This window comes from Alligator mississippiensis, chromosome 1 (genome assembly GCF_030867095.1).
Source record: "Alligator mississippiensis isolate rAllMis1 chromosome 1, rAllMis1, whole genome shotgun sequence".
Lineage (NCBI taxonomy): Eukaryota > Metazoa > Chordata > Crocodylia > Alligatoridae > Alligator > Alligator mississippiensis.
The window spans coordinates 327,442,049-327,456,852 of NC_081824.1; the positions used below are offsets into that span (position 1 = coordinate 327,442,049).

Consider the following 14,804-nt stretch of genomic DNA (forward strand, 5'->3'; position numbering starts at 1 on the left):
AATGCATTATCTTGCAGTAAGTGGCAGGGTTTTTAATGTGGGGTGCAAATACATGGACACCTAGTGAAATTTTAGGCTGGCTCTGATAATTCTGAGGATGATTTGCTTTTACATTCAGTTGCATTAATTTTGAAAGCCCTCTTCTTCTTTACTAAGCAGGGGAAACATTTACACAAGCTGGCTTCCGGGATCCTACTTCCCTTACCAGCCAGGGAAATTAAATACTGACTCCATTTTCCCAGCATTGCTTTCACCCGCATTCGCACAACACACGAAAGTGAAAACAAAAATGAAATTGTTTCAGAGCTACCTGTAACATTCCCGTGGTTACATGACCTTCACTTCCACAGTGCAACGGCATCTATCCACTGCTGCTCTGACCGCCCTGTGTTCCACGCTAGAATGTCTGTGGTATGGTATCGGAATTAAGCCAGGTAATAGACATGCTTTGGATGCTCTCCAGTTTCAGGGTGAAATTAATTTAACAAAGCTTCAACTCAGCTAGTGGTAACTAAGTGGAGTAGTCTCATACCTTTTTGAGCCCAAATACTTTTAGTTGCCAGGTCTGGATTCTGCTGCAGAGCAGAATAAAGAAGAAAGAACCTCAAGTCTCCCCTCCCCCCTCCTTCCCTGAGGAATTGCAGCTGTAGGTATTTAAAGGAGAGACTACAACACAGAGATCATGAGTATGAAGGTAAAAAGATCATTCATTTTCTGCATATCTATTTAGATGGAAGATGCTAGGTTTTAGCAGTAAGAAACTGTCAACAAATAGGTTTAATTAACCTAGAGGTCTTTTCTCAAAAAGATCTTCCAATCAAAATATGACCTATGTATATGCATTATGTACATATCAGTATGTTTATATGTGTATATATGCATTTATTTTGTCATGCATAGTATACATACCAACACTCGTGATATATTTGCCTGTGTATATGCATGTGGATACACACGCATGCACACATACAAATGATTTGTATGTGTGTATGCGCATGTATATATATTATATACATAAATGTATTAATATATATTAATAAATGTTATATTATACATTATTATATAAATAAATGTATTAATATATATGTGTGTGTGTGTGTGTGTATATGTATAATACTTGTAATGTTATATATTATATTAAAACAGTGAAAAGTATTGTAACTGGTAGAAAACCTTTACCTATAAGTGGCAACTTGAAAATTTTGAAGGCTTCCTTTTTTAATAATTATGAGATATAGTTATTTGTATTATATCAAATCTTTTCTTTGATTATATACAATTTATGGTTGCAATTGTTAATATTTAATGTAAAACATGATAAAATGTGAACATACATTTCATAGCATTAATTTGCATTTCTTAAATGCTGATTACCAATCCAAATGATGTACTATTATTATTTTGTGGGTAAATTTGATTAGCTATATTACTATTTTTTATTAATATTATATTTGTAGGTATACACAGTTTAAAATGAAATACCTGCCAGAATTAAAGGTTAATTAAATACATATACCTCAGTATAATAAATCATTGAATTTCAATTTTTATTTATTTGAGCATACCTCAACAGCACATTTTAAAATTTTTCTCTGTCTCCTTCAGAGTTTTAGTATTTTCAGTAGGTAAAAGAACAGATTTAAAACCATGCTCACTTCTTCACTGAGTAGATTTTCTGGCAGTTTTAGTCAAAGTTTGATTGTGAACATGAATACAAAGGGTAAGGTAGATAGGTAAATATCATATCATGCCATTTTGCTTAAGTGATAGTGCCCATCATTTTTTAAAACTGTCACTGAACATATTTTTACAACTAAAAAATCTTTTACATATCTCCTTAAATATTATCTTGTTTTATATTGGAGTTCAGAAGCCAGGCACCCTGGCACCCTACTGAGGACCTTGTTTTTCCCACAGATAGGTCTTTCAGATAATAACTGGCCTGTATGAAAGCCAGTTGGTATTCACTTCATAATGAGCAAACATCTCCCTCGTATAATTCCAATTCTCATCCGTATATGCTGCCGTTGCAACACATTTACATTCTGGAAAGAATAATAATAGACTCCTTTCAGGATCAAAACCTCATTCTCTAGCCACAGTCATGGTTATCTGGAAAGCACCCCCTATCTATTCTTTCCTTACCCTTCTTTCACAGGCTGAGGACCAAGTTCATTTTGTGCACCAAGTTCCTGCAGCAAGATTTTCAGCTTGAGTAAGTTGGCATTGCTCCGTCGAAATAAATAGAGCAATGTATATTTATGGCAGTTGAAGATTTGGCACCAAGCATCTGCTAGAACAACAAGACTTCCAAACTCATTTTTGTAATCAGGTCTTCTCCTTAATTACTGTTGTCCTTCAAGTCACTTGATCAATTTGCCCACATTGTTGCTTCTATGAAAATGGGGATCTTGATCTTCAGTTTCTATAGGGTCTTTCATTCTTGTGGCTGCCCTTAATAAACTCTTAAAATTAATGAATGCTAACTAAAAGGCAGAGAAAATAGTGCTGTTTGTTAAAATGTTATCTTTTTAAAAGATTGTTGGCGATTTAAAAATACTTTTGAAAGAGTAATCAAGTGGGACTTCATGCTATATGAGACCCATTCATAAAGTTATAACGTGAATAGCTTCTTTAAAAAAGGAAAGAAAAAGTCCATCGTCACCAATAAAAGTTTTCTTTCATGACATATATCATGAACTAACCAGTTACTGCCTTTCGCACCCCTACTACATTTAGGTATATTTTCCTCTATATATGTATTTCCTTTTTTATACATCAACATAGTAAGTTTGCTAACAGCAGCAACTGGTTAGTTCTTGATGTGTAACCCTGGGGTCAAGCTATGCTAATTACTTGCATTCTATCCCAGTAGTGTTGCTAATAATTTAAACAATATCTCATCCTTCATTAACCAGAGAACAAAAGATGCCACTACAGTCTCACTCCTTTTGTGGCAAAAATGAAACCCTTTCATTAAGAGTTCTGGTACACTTGTCTAACAGAGGTATCCATGCTAGAGTGGGTTTAACAGCAAATGTAGCAGTCATTAAAAAGGGCTGAAAATGAATATTAAAAATCTAAAATATTTTGCCTTAAAAGTTATAGCTTCCATATGGAGTATTCTCAATTTTCATTGGCTGTCTTGCAAGTTGAGGGCACCCCTGTTTCTACAGGAACAGGCCTTTTTATTTAGTTATAGGATATAATGAAAAATGTTATTTATAATAAAAATAGGGCATGGAACCTTATGCATATGAATAAATATTAGAGAACAAGTCAGTTTATATAATATGGAGTAATGTCAACTTGGTGGTGAAACTTAAAATTAAACATGTTATATAAACAATACCTGGCATTTTATAAATGTTAAGGGAAGGCTCACAGCATTTTAGCCCCTTCTTATGAATGCAAAGAAAGTCTATATTACTCAATTAGCATTCATCTCTTTTTCTTTTCTTGAAGCAGTAGCAGGAAAAATGGGATAATAACATATGAATTTCTTCAGTGGAATTAATCAAAATCATCATTAACACATAGCTACACAAGGCAACCGTATGATAAGATTTTTGGAGTAAGAAAAGATGTTTTTGTAAGAAAGTCATAACATGTGGATAGTCAGATAACGTTTATTTTATGTGAATTAAAATGTTGCACTTGGACCCAACAAATAATAACACACTGTAAGCCAAATTCTCACCTAATGTAAATTCTCTTGGCTCCACTCAAGTTAATGGTTCCACTTTGATTTACACCAGCTGCAAGTCTATTCCATAGTGTTCGTAAACCAGTATCTCACAAAAGACTACGCAATAGGAACCAGTTTTGGAAGGGGCCCATATTACCTAATCAGAAGATATCTTTGTTGGGATCAAACTGCTATGCTCCTCCTGGCTTTTGTGTAAGCCTTATTAATTATTAAATATTTTAATCATGCTTATGGAGGGTAGTCAAGATCCATGAGTAACATTCCTCAACTGCCAGAGTGTTTCTTCTTCTTTTAGTAGTTATGTTTTACATCTGAAAACCCACAAACAGAAATGGACCATTTGCAAACTGATGTGCATGCTTAAGTTTGATTTTTCATTAAAAAAAATAAAAAGACAGTAATGGCACAGTAAAAGTCCACATTTTGAGATTTTATTGGTAGTATCCATAAAAATATGCCTCTCCTTGGTCTGAATCAAGGTACAAGGAAACTAATCAGTTTCTTTTAATAGCATCATGCTCACAAGTATTTTCAATGAGAAGTAGCTATATTTAAACGTAAGGAGAATTAAATTTACACCTTAAAAAAGTACTTTGAGCTTATGAAGATACAAGGCCTTCTGCCAAGTCCAGAGTTTCTATAAATAAGGCAAACAATGCATGTGCACTGCTTGCATTTTAAATTTGAGGTTAAAAGCTTTCATATAAAAATGTCTCTGCAGTGATACTGTAACACATGCTGACATTTTTTGTCCATTGTATGTTCCATTTTGTAAGTGTTTGGCATTATAGTGTGACTATTAACCAATTTGTTAGTACACAAAAGGCAAATTTTCTGTGATATCTTTTATTGGACCAACTACATAAATGGAATAGCTGTTGGACAAGCTGACAGGAATCAAGTGCAGTTTCTCAGGTCTAAGCACTTAATGCCCAAAAGCTTGTCGAAAAGATCTCCCAACTGTACAGTTAGTCCAATAAAATATATGACAGAAAATCCTTGCCTCATATATGTTCTGGATCATGCTGCAAGTCTACTTTGTCAATATATTGTGATCCATATCAGAGCTGCTAACACAGCAAACCTATACTCAAATAAATAGTTCCCTTGATTATACAGAATTATGAGTTATTAAAATTTGGCCTATGCATACAAATTTTGCATATATATTTAAATAGATATTTTGCCATTGTTTGTACGTATGTGGTTGTGTGTGAGCATGTGTATGTGTGCGCATGTACTAGAAGCATCTCCAAGTCTGTATATATGTATGTGTATGTTTACATACAGTATTTATCATGTATAAGGTGCATACTAATATGTATTACATATAGACAAGTCTACATATGCTTATGTACATATACATGCTTATGTATACATTCATGTATATTGTACATATCTATCTAATCATGTATGAGTTTATATTAGTAATGCCTCATGAATTTCATTAATTTCTATTTGTAACGCAGTATTTAATATATCCTTTTAAACCATCTTTTTTAAATTTTCATGTCTATGGATATATTTTCCCTTTGTGGCTTTGTAATTTCTGTTGGCTTTAGCATTAATGGTTGTTATTATTTAGTGCTTTTATAAAATATATCTATGAACAAGTAGTGCTTCTCTCATTGAGCTTTTTCATTCTGTCACAGTGGGCAACATTAGTATAAAGAATTTTGAAAAATATACACCTAAGTTTGCAAGTTAAATACTAACTATTTTTCAGTTAGTATTTAATGACTTTGAGGCATTGCCTCCTCTCTTTCCAAGTTGTACAGCTTTAACATTTAGTAACAATACAATATTGAACCTGACAAAAATATGTTTTGTAAGGAAATTTGAAGTTTGAGTTAGAATATCTACTTTTTCATACCCTAGCTTAATTTTAGAAATAAAATAGATCAAATTTAAAGACTGTTACTAGAGTACAGTAATTAGGTAATGCATATACATATGTGAACTTCATAAAGGCTTAAGTTAGATAATATCTGATCAAAATATTATCTTTTCTGTGGCACTTATTTTTTTTAATATCAAGATTATTGTTGTGTAGTTGAATTCAATTATATAAATTATCTAAACTAGTTAATCCCGAAGTATGTGTAAATGTATATTGATATAAAACTGACTGCCTCTTGAAATTATGGGTAGCAAAAATAAATATAATCTATGCCACTATGGTGTTTTTGGGAGAGTATTTAGATATGAAATGCATTTAATTTAGGAATAAGTAATACTTATGAATTATGTTAAAGTACAAATGTTACAAGAATCCTCTTTGTGGCATATACATTGGGTAAAGTACATTTTAGGATGTGCTTGATAGATGAACAGGGTGCATCCTTACGAGCAGGAATGTGCCTTCTTAGGGGACAAGTAGGAGTGGCCTACTTGTTCCCAGGAATGTGCTGCTCCTACTTGTCCCCAGGAATACCCATGCCATGTGTGCTCCAATGCACAGCAAGTTACCTCAGGTCAGGTAGGGGAGGCTGGGGCCAGCAACTCTGCTGGTCCTAGCAGCCTTACCTGGGGTCCTGGGGGCCTTGGAGAGCTCCTGCAGCAGAGAACCTGGCTGGCAGCTTGGGCATGGCTTTAACTGGCCAGGCTCCAGTTTCAAGCGGCAAGTGCTGCCACTATGTTTGCCGCCCCACATTTTTTGGTTTGCTTTTTTTTTAATCTCAGGACCTCCTGGGGACAAGCAAGACCCCTGCGCTGAAATGTAACTGTGGGGAACACTTTTATGTGTGGTGTGTGACGCCACAAATGGGTCTCCAGCACCACATGCCACATTTCTGCACTCATCTGGATGTGCCCATAATGAGTTTGAAATAACTCCTGTTTATAAATCTCTATATATCCTGTGATTTCAGGTAGAAAAACAGTAGTTAAAATGGTCCCCATAAGCTCTTTTTAGATGCTAACTATATATTAAAAATAGCTGTGTAAAAGTTAACTTGCAAATATGGCAGAGCTTTGATAAACCTTCCAAAGTTTACAAACTATACAAATTACACTAGAGTTCAGTCCTATATTCTTCCTCTGTGCAGTCCCAGTGTTCAAGGGAACAGAACTAAGAGGTAGGTTCAAAGGATCTTAAATAAGTTCGTATGAAGATAGTCGAAAGTCCTGGCATAGGAGCTCTTAGGGTTGTTTTTCCAGTTTCTCCAATCTTACCACTCCGAATCTGTTTATTGTGAAGATTACCAGAACATTTCTCAGCATTAATATCTTCTTTGTCTGTTCAACTGTTGAGAGGCAAAACAGGAATGATCTGTTTAAAAGAACATACGTAATAAATATAATAAAAAGAATGATCAGTGAAAGAAAATAAAGCAGAGAGAAGACAAAGGATGGAAAAAATTATTACAGGCAGGTCTGCATGAGATGGTGACTGTGTAGGAGTCTAATAATACGGCACAGTAGCACATCACAGCACAGCCAGTGCTAATATACTATTGCACAGTATTATAAGGCTGCTACGGAGTGGCATCACTTAAAAGACATTGGCTGGAACTACTGAGCAGTAACTCTGGTTACTCAGCATTTATTTAGTACTTGCTAATACAAGTACTAAATACATGTGCAATAACAGCAGCACAGTAGCATTTTGTGTAGTAATACATTACTTCAATAATTTAATTGTTAATTTAAGAGTTTGATACATGACACAGATGTTGTAACTATTCTGTAATGAAACACTGCAAGCCTGGAAAATTCAAAGTTAAGTGTAAACTTAAAATAAATCAAAGCATATTAAAGTGCTGTTCAGAATTGCATAGCTAAAACATTTATATAATAACAATTCTGCCTTGCAGCACCAGGCAATAACTTTCTGATATGATTATGGCCTATTAGTATCTGAGTTACAGGCAGTCCTTGAACTTATGACACAATTGGTTCCTGAAAACCGTGTCTTAGGTCAAAACGTAACTCAGAATCGAATTTTCCCATAAGAAACAATGTTATAAATGGGGGATTGGTTCATGAACCAAGGCCCGATATCCTATTTTCACTAAAAACAACCTAGAATTTTGTACTCAGTCAATTATAGATGAGTAATTTAGCTACATTAATCTATTTATATTGTAAATAGCAATCATATTGATTTGGAAGGACTTCTTTGAGGTGACTTTGCTGGACTTTTTGAAGGGCTCTTGGATGGACTTTTTTTAAAGGGATTTTGGCTGGAGTCTTCTCAGGAGTCTTGGCTGCAGGTTTTTCTGGAGTCTTGTCTGCTTTCTTAAAGAAAGTGTCCAAGAAAGTTTGGACAGATGTTCTCCAGGGAGATGGGCTACACAGCAAACTTGTTTGCTGCCATGGTATCGCATCAAATCAAGCATTGTAAAGTTGAGGACCAAGAGAAGGTGCAAGAAAGGTAGAAAAGGGGAGAATGTGGGTACCTACAGCCATTACATTTAGATTTATCTAACTAGGGTTAGGTCAATCTAAATGCCCATCTGTGCAAGCATTCAGAGGGGTTCAATTGGACAAAAAAGTGGCAGGCCTGGTCTGAAGAGCTGAAATAACTTAGATCTGGAACAAGTTAATCCAATCTATTGAACACCTGTATGCATTTGGAGCACTGCCCCAGGGCTGGGAAAGCCCAACCAGTTGCCCCAGCCCCACAGCTGTTCTCTTCCTACTGCCCCAACCGTAACCAGGGTTGTTTTTTTTTATCCCTCTGACCCCTACATCTGCAGACTGACACTCCTCCCTGCACAGACCCACTAATCTCCTCCACAGAGATTCTTCATATCAGTATCGAATCTTCAGATTCGGACTTGGCCCTTTTAGGCCCTTCCAACCCTACTGAACTTCCCCCAGGACCACCCCCTTAACATGCCTACCAGCCCAGCTGCTCCAATCCCCCAACCCTGAGTTACTTTCACTGGGTTCTGCATGGAGCTCCTATCACCTGCAAACGGCTGTACACATTGCTTCTGGTGTACATACAAATGGCTTAAAGTATGCTGCATGAATGTAGACCACCCTCTATAGCCTAGGATAGCAATGGGAAATAAGTGATTTAGTGCACTTGACTACATTCAAAGATTATGAAAAATTAGCTTCTGTCAAGTATTTCTATGTTTTTTGTTACATCCTTTATACTTCATCCCTGTCCCCATCCCTCTATTTTTCCCTTTCTGACTATTTTGATACTAAGCCCTTCAAAGCAGCAGCATTATCTTTATACATGTTAGTAAAGTGCTTTGATACTGCGGGTATCTTATAAATTAATAATGTACTGTTGACTTGTTTGCTGATGTGTCATAGTGTTAGCAAGGCTGTATGACAACTAATTCAAGATGTCCTTTTTCTTTTCACTTCAAGAGGGTGAATTTAGAGCATCACTTGCCTTGTGAATTATTTGTTTCTGTCTGTTTTGGCACCATACAGTAGATTTGTTTGTACTTGTATTCTTTTCAAACAAGTACCTTAAAATATTTTCAGAATTTAATCATTGCACTGCTACTCTAAAGAAGTATTCCTTTACTCTTTTACAGCTAACTCACTGACCCCATTCTTCAGCTTTTGTCTCTGGAGTTGCTGAGGTGGGAGGTTTTGTTGTAACTAAAATTAGACTGCATGGACAGTACAGCATTTATTGCCTTTTGGCTAAAACAACATGCCGAAACCAGCACTCATGGCTGAAACAATATGCCTAAACCATATATGCTAAATAAATAAATTGCCATCTAGTAAAAGTTGCAACGTTATTAACCACTTGTTACCTCTAAAACACCTTCTGTAGTTTCTTGGATTTTAGTAATTGAAAGGGATGAGTAGGAGGCAAGAAGTTATCAGTATTGCTTGAAAACAACAACCTTTTTAATGCAGTAAAGACTAATGCTATTGCACTATACAAACTGAGTTTTAGGGATATTTTTCTAAGGTGCCTCTGTGTAGTTTGTAAAATTACAGGAACAGTTTCCACATATGCAGAAAAATTTCGGTATGACAAAATACTAAGTTCAAAGACCCAGCACACAACATTTCCTATGCAATCTTAGTACATTATTTTGAAATTTTGATTGCAGCAATCAGAGACCTTGTCCAGAAAAGCACAAGTGGCAGCCATTAATTCCACTTCACTGGATTTAATGGATCAGAAGGCTCTTCAAAGTCAGCTTGAGTAGAAGTCTTGATAGGAGTGACTGTGGCTAGGTTTTCCCTTTCACGATTGATCTTTTGAATTATGATTGAGGTGGAGAGTGGATTTTTTTCCAAACTATCATGGACTTCCTTGCCAGTTGCTTTCTATTAACATAATAAACATAAGGCATGAAAGCTGTACATGTGAAAATTTATAGGGAAAAGTGATTGGGATGGGTAATCTTAATTTAGTATCATAAAATGCATGTCCTTTGTGTCTAGAGAGAAGTTTAAAAAATGATATTGCTGTTGTTTTGAATTGGTTTATTTTTAGTTTTAGTTTTACTTGGTAAAGTTTTGTTGCTTTGCTCTATAAGATCTTCCACTAAAATAAAACTCAGTCAACAGTATAGCAATAATTTTATTTACTTGCACTGTAGTAGTGTCAAAAATATCCATTCAAGATTAACTTCTGTTATATTAGGTCCTATAACATGTGAACATAGTGTGCTTGTTCTTAAGAACATGCAACCTAATTTAAAATAAGATACAAAAAGTATATCTGACAAATGAGAGCAATGATAGTAGGATCATGTAAATACTTAAGCCAGGCATGGGCACAGCTTGATGCTGCAGATTATTTAAAATTGTTTCTTTAATAAAAACGAGTATCAGCTAATACCAGCTGCTAACTTAAGCATTAATTGGGCCATTTAAGTACTAACATCTCATCTTGAACCTAGTAGTCCTTGTTCTATATTTCAGTGCTAAAAGTACATCATCTTTATACACTAACTGAAAAGAAATATCTCAATAAACACCATGCACTCATGCTCTGGCTGATATACAGTTCAAATGTACTTAAATTATATTTTTCTTTATCAAGTTCCAGTGAACAGAGGCAACATGCAGGTGTATAAATCTAAAATACTTTTTAATGATTGAAACTTTTCATTCCCCTAATTAAAAAAAAAAAAAATCAATAAAATCTTTATTCAAATAAAGAGACTTCCAGTTTTGAATTGTAGGAATAGATGCATTATCTATTGTATCTATGATTTTCATGACTTTCATTAAAAAAAGTTTTGAAATGTTAAAAGGGCTTTTTATATCAAACCATACTATACAATTCAAAAGACTTGCACATATAGATATTTTAAAGTAAAATTGGAAAAAGAAAACTGGTACAATAAGAATAGATTTTTTATATGAAATATGAAAGAACTAGATATTGCTAACTAATAATATTAATATAAATTTGTTAATATACTTTTCCCCTACAAGTGCTGGTTTGACCAGAAGAGTATTTCCTCTCCATTACTTATTAAAACAAATAGTAATATATATTTAATGCCAAGCAAAATAAATGCAAGATCCACATGAGTTGTGGGTTCATTATCATTAAAACACAGTCCAATAATATATGGCATCTCTGTGAGTTTGGCTGGGTGTCCTCCAGGACAGAATTTCCATGCCACTAAACTTAGAATGCAACTTTGTAGTGAATCTAGAAGTTGCTTTAAAAAAAAAAAAAAAGGAATTCTATTAGCGATGCACCAATACATCAATCTGATATTGGATTGGCACAAATATAAATAAAATTTGCCGTATTGGATATTGGCCCAATGGGGCCAATAATTTGGCCGAGAAATGCTTGCACTATGTCTATACGCAGTCACAGTGCAGCACAGCACTCAGGTAGCCAGGAGCAGAGCCAGCAACGTGGAGAGCTGATTCCAACTGCTCAGTCCAGTGTGGTGGAAGGCGAGGGAGGAGGGAATGGAAATGGGGGGGGGGGGCAGATCAACACCCCCTGAGCTGAGGGATGGGGTAGGAGCAGGTGCTGCCTGTGGGGTTGGGAAAGCTCCTGCTGCTGCTTGCACTCAGGGGGCGGGGGGGGGGGGGGCGGGGAGCTGTGTGTCCCCATATCTGCACAGGGCAGGGCAGGACAGGCGGGCTGCAGCCAGAGCTGTGCAGGGATCTTCTCAGTGGGGGCTGGGCTTGGAGTGGGTACTGGCAGCACTGGGAGGATGCTGCATCCACCCCAGATTTCACCCCTGCTCTGCTCCCAGCGCTGCTGCCACCAGCTGCCCGGTGCTGTCCCAGCTCTTCCCAGTGCATGGGTGGAGGCGGGGCATTAAGCTAGAGCAGAACTGGAAAGCTGGTTGTGGCAGCACTGGGAGTTGAGCTCCGGCAAAATTTGGGGTAGATGCAGCATCCTCCCAGCACCACTGGCGCCTGTTCTGAGACCAGCCCCCACTGAGAAGAGCTCCATGCAGCCTCCCCTGCCCCGCCCTGTCCCATGTAGTTCTGGGGGGCACATGTCCCCCCTCCATGGCTTCCTGGGGTGCAAGCAGCAGCAGGAGCCACCCCCTGGCTGCAGCTCTGCCCCTTGCCCTGCCTGGCCAGCACCTGCCTCTGCCCCCTTCCGCAGGGGGCATTGATTTGCCCCTTCCCTCCCCCCTCCTCTTCCACCACACTGGACTTACCAGCTGGAGGCAGCTGTATCAGAAGTTGCATCAGTATCAGCCGACATGCCTCCTTAAATATCAGCTATCGATACTGGCCCCCTAACTCTATTGGTGCACCCCTAGATTCTGTTGGTGACAAGTTATCACTGGAAAATATAACAATTCCATGTATATCACATTTTTCATGTACCATCTGGCCTTCTTTTGGCACTATCACAGTTCCAACACGTGCAAAGAGAATTTGATATCTCATAGAAAACTGAAAAGAGTACTGACCCCATTTCTTTGCTGTAACTGTAAAGCACAGTTCAGAAGAGAGGCATGGAAAGATAACTCTAAGACCTTGATTGCATACACAACTTGCACTGATTTTTAATTAAATCAGATCCAAAACATTAGATTCATTTATTTACATTGTTCTATAGCCCCATAGAGAAATATGCTGTTATATCTATAGGTTGTATGGGCTGAACTTAGTAAAAAACAACTTTGGATTTCCTTGGGTTAATTTGTGGAAAGTTCACACATGCTGTACACATTTTCCATTCATCCTTTCCCTTTTCTTCAGAAACATCTCTTCCCCATCCTTATCCTCTCATTTCTGCCATCTATTTACTATTCTTATCCAAAATGATTTTAAAAGAATCCATTATCTGTCCTTCACCACAGCAGTATGAGCTTGGACATTTGTGGAGATTCAAAATAGAATCATCATTTTAGTTGAAGACTTCTGTAGATCCCAAACACAAATTTCTGCTACATCCTATAAACATAGGGCTCAATGTTGAATTCAGACTAGGGTAAATGAGTTGTACTTTTAGACAATATAGTCATCGCAAATCTTGCTTGAAGAGACTAAAATATTTATAGATGAAAGTTTTTTTTCTCTGATATTTGCCCCCCCAGTGCCACCCATTATATTTAGAACTTGAAATATAGTCAACATCTGTTACAACATGTCACTGCCCTAGTGCTATCTTGCTCCTAAGCGAATATTGCTCTTACACAGGGGGCATATATGCAAGATGCTATGGTGCAGTAGCAATGGGCTACTGCATCATAACTTATTGCTCCCATGGAGTAGCTTTGCCGGGCACTAACTGTGCCTTGACAATACTGCACAGTAGTAATGAGCTACTGCATAGTTGTGTTGGAAAAAAAAAGTGTGGTGACAGTATTGTTCAGTAACACCAGTTACCGCGCAGTCATTTAGTACTTGCAGTACGGTAACAGATGTGTAGTCTGCCACTTACGTAGGCATGGCCACAGAGTATCACATAAATAATCAGTAGAGAAAATGTTCCCACAGGAAATATTGCTGGTAAGTTATTATTACCCTCAGTTGCTGGATGTAGGTGTTGACTGTATCACAAATTTGTCAATAAAAGTGTCTATGCTTGTTATAAATGTTGAGTTTTTAGTAGTTTTCACTGGCTATCCTAAATCTCCCATTTCTTACATTAACATTTTGAACATTTTGAAAGTAACATTTTCTTGTTTGATTAGCTAATCCAGAAGGGATGGGGTATGAGGTAAGGGAAGGGAGAAGGACCAAGAATTTGCTCTTATCCAGAAAGGGAAGCAATGGAGATTTGTGGCTCACAGGGTCCAGGGCTGCCCAAGGGATGGTGCTTTTTAAGTGCCACTCCTTGTTCAAGGTTATGCTCCTATCTACCCCTGTACCTTCCTGTATTGCTTCCTGTAATTGCATGTACTATATTGCAAAAAGCTTTTCTTTCATATGTTTTGAATTTTATTTTTTTTAAATGTATTGAAGTGTTATTTCTGTCTCAAAAGATAAACTCTAACTTGTTCTATTATAAACAAGCAAGAATATCTTGAGGTCTATTATAATACCTTTTAGTACCATCATAATACACCCAAAATATTAGGGCTGGAGGAAATGATGTCTGATGCAGTCCAAAAAATTTTCCAAGTAGCTGATACATAAAAAGATAAGAGAAAAGAAGTGTATCCTGTTGATAGTAATTTAGTAAATCACCAGTTGCACTTTCTTTTATGAGAAAACTGATGTTTGTCCATACTGATTTTCCTGTCTGTGCAATTCAGAGTGAAATTTCCCAGTATGTTCAAATAACAACAGCATTTAAAATGTGTTATGTAATTAAGGCCCAGTACAATTGTTATACCATAAATCTTCTTCATAGTTTAGATCTGTGAAGTGGAAAATAAGATTGAAATATTTTATTTTTCATTTTTATTTTTCATTTTATTTTTCATTGAGAAAAAATTTCATTTTTTATTCTGTGCCAAGGTAAAAAGAAAAGTTGTTAAATTAGTGTTATTTCTTCTTCATTTCAGTTTCCCACCCTCTGGTACAGTATTTATCTAATGCCATATTCTTAAGATCACCTTCTAGTTGTTACCTTTTCTTGTACCACAGCAGGCCTGATCAGGGCCTTGAACCTGATCAGGGTTCACATTATACTTCGACTTTTGCGGGGGTCAGAGATGGCGATGGAGAGAAGTTGCAGGGCAGCTTGGGTGTGGGCTTCAGGTGAGTGCAGCAA

General features: G+C 36.7%; 1 protein-coding gene across 6 annotated transcripts in view; it reads left to right on the plus strand.

Annotated features, from left to right (window-relative positions):
* Nucleotides 1-14,804, plus strand: part of MID1 (midline 1) — a 400,427-nt gene that overhangs the window by 240,912 nt on the left and 144,711 nt on the right. The gene's annotated exons all lie outside the window — the stretch shown is intronic.